We start from the raw sequence: 7,111 nt of genomic DNA, 5'->3' as shown, positions 1-7,111 counted from the left end.
GTCGATTCAGTCGACTGAAGTGTAGCTAAATCAGAGCAGAGGAGCAGCACAAGCAAGGGGGAGCGCAGCAGCAGTAGCGCGAGCGAGAGTCGAAGCAGCAGCATTAGCAGCGCGAGCGAGAGCGAGAGCGAGAGCCGAAGTAGCAGCAGCAGCAGCGCGAGCGAGTGAGCGAGAGCCGAAGCAGTAGTAGCTGCACGAGCGAGAAAGAGCCAGAGCAGTAGCAACAGCGCGAGTGAGCGAGTGTGCGAGAGCCAAAGCAGCAGATCCAGCTGGTATGGACGCCGCCGCCGAAGGGACCTCGCACTAGGGGAGACCCGCCGTGGAGTTGTCGCCTGCGGCACCGACTTCGAGGTAGACGCTCCATGGTGGTGTGGGATGGAGCACCGTCAGCACCGGGAGGTCGAGTTAAGGAGAAGGTGTGATGCGATGAGTGTACAACCTCTTTGGTCGCGCCGAGTAGGCCTCGGCTTCGTCCGAGGAGTCAGTGAAGTTGATGCGGTTCCGGTGGAGCAGGTAAGGCGGAGCTGTGGGGATGGAGAAGTCGTGATAGACGAGGCGATCGTCAGAGTAGCTCCTTGGAGGTGGAGGACGGGGCGGCTGAACCGGCAATACGACGAGATGGCCGAGGGATCCTCATCCGGGGAGGTGGATGAGGGACGTCGAGCTGTTGCAGTGGACGATGTCGTGGGGGAAGGGGCTCCGGCTGGGCAGCGGTGAGGTGGCGGACGTAGGAGGGTGGGGTTTCGTGGTTGTTGCGGAGAGATTATGGCGGCCTGGGATTTCGAATGGCGAAAAGGAGGCGATGAGAGGGGGGACCATGACTTAGGGACGCACTTGTCCAAAATGTAGGGTGTGTTACAAAAGTACCCCAACAGATTTGAACTAGCAGCCCTTTCGGCTCAGGGTTAGAAGGGGGATTTCGCATGTTGGGATTTGGCGGCTAGAGGGAGTTTTCGCACGCATTGTAATTTCGGGATAGCAAGCCATGGGTTGTGAAGGCGCCAGTTTTAGGAGCACGATATCTGAAAATTTCGGGATATAACAAGGCGCATGTTGAATTTTAGGGACAAGCCTAATGTGTAATATTGTACTACTTGTACGTACCAAATCAATTCGCACTTCCCTCAATGAAAAAAATAAAACTATTCAGACCACACAAAGAGAGAGCCTTGTCCTGTTTTACTATACAAATGCTATTGAAAGCTATGAATCCATGTTATGTCCAATTAATTTTTTTCGCTGGCTGTATAATGCATGTAACCTACTCATACCAACATTTTAGTGCATTCCAAATGTCTACACTCTTGCTGCAATTTGAACTAAATTTGAATTCGTTTATCTATTTCAATAAGAATCTACAATCATGATTGTTGCCAACTTCAACCATCATTCGTGTATTACCTTAACACCACACCACATGATTACTATCGAGATATATATGAACTATGTGTACTATATGAACTCAAATTCTATTTTTGGAATACACTTGATGTTGATTCCAAATAATAGTACATTTGATGTACTAACTATATATTCATAATCTAAACCATGTTCCATACGTACACCGTGTTTATCACAAAAAGAATAGTGCCGCGCCCCCTACATTATGACAAGTATTTAGCCCTAAGCTGCAAAAGCCACACATTAGCCCAAATTTTAATCAATGTTCTACATTATGATATCTTCAACTATCAGTATCCAATTTTTTATAATGAAGTATGATCTCTGTTCGTCTTTTACACCTTCATGATCCTCTTCTCTTTATAGCTAGCTAGCACTAACTTTCTATCATGCATGCACACGCCTGCCCCCTCTCACCCTCCATCAGTGTCCCCTCCATCGCGTATGTTCATTATTTCTCTTTAGGTCATTCACCCGCGGTGTGTGTAGGCCCCCTGGCTCCTTCTTTCCGGCACACACACCGATCGATATACCTCTCTAGCCAAGTGTGCCTACCACAAACACATACTTCCCGTCTTCTCTTCTCACCGTCCATGCCCCCTATGTCCAATACGGTTCCACACAGGTGCACACTCCTGCCCCTCTTTTCATCAATCTCATACTCGCACACTCCTCCCCGCTCGACATGGTAGGCCTCTCACACCACCTCCTAGACGCACCCCTCTCCCCCTATTTGTCTCTCTGGACCTTATTTGCTTCTAACACATGAATGCATGTATACGTACCGATCTCCCTACATATAGCCAGGTGGACTATAATTCATTTTCCCCACGCACTGATAGACTTACCTCACTAGTTATGTCTCTCCCTTTCTCGGACACATGACGGTTTATCTTCCTATGTAGTTACGTATGCTTACCACAACCATATCGTCTCCCCTCATCATCCTTGCATACCTCCCGACCCGTCTCTCACACGCACATGCATAGACACACAAACATCCCCCGCCCTCTCTTATTGATATTGCACTTGTACCCTCCGTTTGTCTAGCAGGCCTCTCCCACCATTTGTGAGATGCCACTCCACCACCAACCCTCCGACGCTCTACCTTTCTCTTTCTACCAACCTTATTCCTCTGCTACACATATCCATGGATGTTGATCGATCTCCCTCAATACTTAGCTAGGTCTCTCTCCTTCCCCACACATATACTAGTCGATCGGTCTCTGCCCCACCCCACCCCCCCCACACACACGCCGATAGTCGAACGTTGTAGGTAGGTATCCATGCCACAGAGAAAAACTGCACCTCTACCCTCTCAAATTCTATTAGGGCAGCCACCCTGTATCTTTGACGTGGGCAAACACAAATTCGATGGCACTTTTGATCGATCGTGCAGCCACAGACTTCATCCCTGTTTTTGATTCTATCGATATCTCATGTCCATGACTCCGTTTCAAACACATTGCATATGTTACGTTTTTTTTGTTTGAGATATCATCGACCCATTGCCTCTGTTTCGCACAAACCATATCTCTCACACCCACCCACGTACATACCAGCACCTAAAGAAGAGGTGCACACAGGACGCATGTACTCACGTCTTGTTCCCGGCCACACCCACGCGAGTACATGGTGGAGTTCGTTTTTGTACGAAAAGGCAGCCCACGTGATAATTTGACGCGTGTAGCGGTTGTTTACTCGAAGGAGGGTCGGGTACCATGCCTAGACGGAAAAAATTTTGACTTGACGCGTTAGTATTAAATAAAGTTATATATTCCTCAATGGCACGTACAGGATATAAAACGATTGTCGTGGGGAAATGGAAAAATCCACTCCACTATATAGAACGGAGCCTGCCTCAGGGGGTTTGTCTCTCGTCACACCATCTCACAAGGCGGCGGTGGTCTCTCTCTCTCACCATTGGTCAGTGATCCGGCTGCATCCCATCCGCCGTCGGAAAGGGAGGATGTGCATCGTTTCTCCGTTTGACGGCGTTGAGGCAGCACGTCCTGATCTGCGGTACCTGTCATTCTCTCTGACCAAGCTCCAGCGCGGTAGGGCCTTCGCCACTTGCTCGCTACCACAGTATGGGCAGATCCCAGCCATTGGCGCCCTCCTAGTAACATCCCGACGACCCTCAAGTGCAACTTCCTCTGGCCTTGCTCCACTACCCATCTTCCCATGTTGCTGCGTGTGGATCTTCTTTAGTTGTTTGCTTAAAACATATCCCGGTCGGCGTACTTGCCATCTTGCAATCTCATCCTCAATTTTTTTTTGATAAACCACCATGCTGCTATCTTTCCCTTATTACATGGAATATGCTTCTTTTTGGTCGGTGTATGTGTCTTCAACTCGTGTTATTGGGCAGTAATTGTTTCCTTTGTACCTCCTTTTGCAAACAGGGCTATCCATTTTCACCTCGTTGCTATTGCGAACTTTTGGTGAATTGCACAAATCACTTTTTTCTTAAGAGTGTTTTATGTAGTTCCGCCAAAATGTCACACGGGCAACGTTTTTACATTTCTGTGGGACTGCGGAAAGGGAGATTGGTTTTTCTATCCTCCTCATCCAACTCCGTGCCTAATCTTCTCCAACAAGTAGTTAGTCCTAAAGAGAGATCGCAGAGGTGATCGGCTTCTATTTGTGTGTGTTATGTTTCATCATCTAGTTCCACTATTATTGTAATCACACTAACTGGATATCTTTGCAAACAGGGATGGTCCACTCGTTTTTAGTGGAGCTGCACAAAATGATCGGATTGTGGTGTCCTCCATACACCTCTTTTTTGGCTACATAGCTGGCTGAAAGTAGATGCCAAGCAATGAACACTGTGCCCAGGAAATGGAGCCATGCCTATGAACAACATCGATCAATTTTTTTCTTTATTTGTACACCTTCTCACAACTTTGTCTTTAGTTGTGATGTGAATATTGGCGCTGATCTGTGAACCATTGGGATGCATTAGCATCCATGGTAGTTTCATTTGTATTTGATGGAATGTTGTAACGAGATAATCTTGAGGCAAGAGGACACATGAATCCTAAGTTGAAACCTTTTTTTCCTGCGGGGACCAAAGTTGAAACGTTCATAGCATCAGTACAATTTCATTAAAATTATGTGTACATATAAACAAATCCTGAAGGATTGATAGCAATGCCAGAAACAATTCAACTTCGTTTTGCCGACATGCGGGACATCCTTCATCTGGCTCCACCTGCCATGCAGCAATATTGAGTGCACAACTGCAGGGAAAGATTCACCTCGGTCGTTCCACCGCAGTAGTAATGACTAGTGAGCAATCAAATCATAGAGCCCCACCTTCGCCACAGTAAGTTGCTTGGACGAAGCAACCATCATTTCTCTATTCCTTGAATCCTCTGGTACTCCCATATTCCAGAGTAATAAGTTGCTCGGGCGAAGCAACCATCACTTCACCTTTCCCACTATAAGTAGTAGTATCTCCTTCTTTTACTCTAGAAACAACAACACACGGATATTGGCGGTAGAAGAATAGCAACTGATTCAAAAATCGAAAGCAACCAATGAACTACCACTAATGCTAAGCGTTTTCTAGTATCATGTACTCCATCTGTCCATGTATATTGGTCTTAATGCGTTTCCCGAGACTAACTTTGGCCCTATTTGGATCCATGGGTTATAGTTAGTTTAAGCTAGTTGGGGCTCAAATAGCCCTAAAGTATCCAAGCATGAGGGTTAAATTGGAGCAAGTTACACAAAACCCATAAAAAACTATCCCACCCAAGAGGTGCTAATTGGAGATAGTTCTCATTGGGCCCACTGAAAATCACTTTTCTCTCTCCATCAAGTGCATTTATTGTCAATCTAACCCTGTCACCCGAACACCTCTTTGGCTATAGTTAGTTCAGGGTTAGTCATGAGTTAGTCTAACCTCTAGCTAAGTTAGAGTATCCAAATAGGAGCAGTATAGGACATGCAAGTTTCTCAAAGCATACAATCAAATTCGTACGTGAAGGATTTTTTTAAAATAGAACGTGAAAGGATCTTCGAATGATATAATTTTCAAATTATATAAAATCTTATCAATAGTCAAAGGCATCCTCGAAGAATACATTAGGCCCTATATAAAATCTTATCAATTGTCAAAACCAAGTGTTCTAAATGAGCTCAAAACGAGAAACCAGACCCACTCACGGCACGACACGCCTGTCTCATTTGGTCCGTCGGTCAAAGCTCTTCCTCTTCTTGGCATAACAATAGAGTACATCATTTTTTTAGAATGCTCTTGGCATGTCGCTAACATGTGATGAGTTAACCGACCTCAATAGATGGCAAAAACGCCAGCCTGCCGCACTTTGAGAGAGACGAGGAGCGAGAAGCAATATGGGATGCTGGATTACTAGAGCTAGGTGTCGCACGGAGGCCAATAAATATGGTGATACTGTGGGTTAGCCATGTAGTATGATGTAACTACACTGGGCTGCCGTGTTTCGTACTCTTCCAGTCCACTATGGAGATGATTGGCTGATTTTATATCGTTGAATAATATAAAATATTATGAGTGCAAACGCTCCACCACGAGGTTCTTTGCTCCTTCTCGGTCGTCGAGAATCGATGTTCTTCCACTATTTTTTGACGTGAGCTTTGTTCATCCTTTTGCCAACATGCGGCAACTCGCGAAACGACGAGAAGCTTGCTTACTACGCCTTCTCCCTCGCCAACACGTGCGCAGTGGCGCAGGACGAGGAGAAACTTCTGCTTACAAGCGGTGTACGTGCAACAGTTCATTTGGTGTCAGATTGCCAGCAGTTCATTCAACTTCCGAAAGAGGCAAAGAGCCAAGCGCAAGGTCACCTGGTCATAGTGGGAGTAACATAGGTAGTAACATAGCGCAGTCACTGCGCACGCGTTGGCGAGGGAGAAGGTGTAGTAAGCAAGCTTCTCGTCGTTCTGCGAGTTGAGGGGACACATCAAAGTTATTTAGTATGTACTCTCTCCAAAAAAAGGGCTGACCATGTCATGCCTACCATCCCGTGCTCCGTTGTTGAGTACATGCACTATTCATGTGCCATCGAGGAGAAAAAATATTGCATAGTAGGTGCCATCGAAGTGCACGACTCACTTACACACTACTTATCTGATTATCTCCATTTTCTTGCATGACATGTGCACCTTGATGCTAGATGTCTCGTGTGTTAGCAAAAGGATGAACAAAGCACACATAAAAAAGAGTGGAAGAACATAGATTCCCGACGACCGAGAAGGAGGACGGAACCTCGCGGTGGAGCGTCTGCAAGGAACCTTGCTCGTTTTCCCCTGGTTTTTGCCACCTGCCCACCTATAAACAAATAAAAGAACATGAACTCTTCGCTAACCACTAGAGACGATACAACAGGATGCTAAGTTGAAGATATTTTATAGTTTATATTGATAACTGATATGTCTCCAACGTATCTATAATTTTTGATTGCTCCATGCTATATTATCTACTGTTTTGGACATTATTGGGCTTTATTATCCACTTTTATATTATTTTTGGGACTAACCTATTAACCGGAGGCCAGTCCAGAATTGTTGTTTTTTCCTATTTTAGGGTTTCAAAGAAAAGGAATATCAAACAGAGTCCAAACGGAATGAAACCTTCGGGAACGTGATTTTCTCAACGAACAAGACACGGGAGACTTGGACCCTACGTCAAGACACAAAAGAGGAGGCCACAAGGTAGGGG

The sequence above is a fragment of the Triticum aestivum genome, chromosome 3A (genome assembly GCF_018294505.1).
Source record: "Triticum aestivum cultivar Chinese Spring chromosome 3A, IWGSC CS RefSeq v2.1, whole genome shotgun sequence".
NCBI classification, from domain to species: Eukaryota; Viridiplantae; Streptophyta; class Magnoliopsida; order Poales; family Poaceae; genus Triticum; species Triticum aestivum.
Note: the sequence above shows the minus strand (reverse complement) of the source record.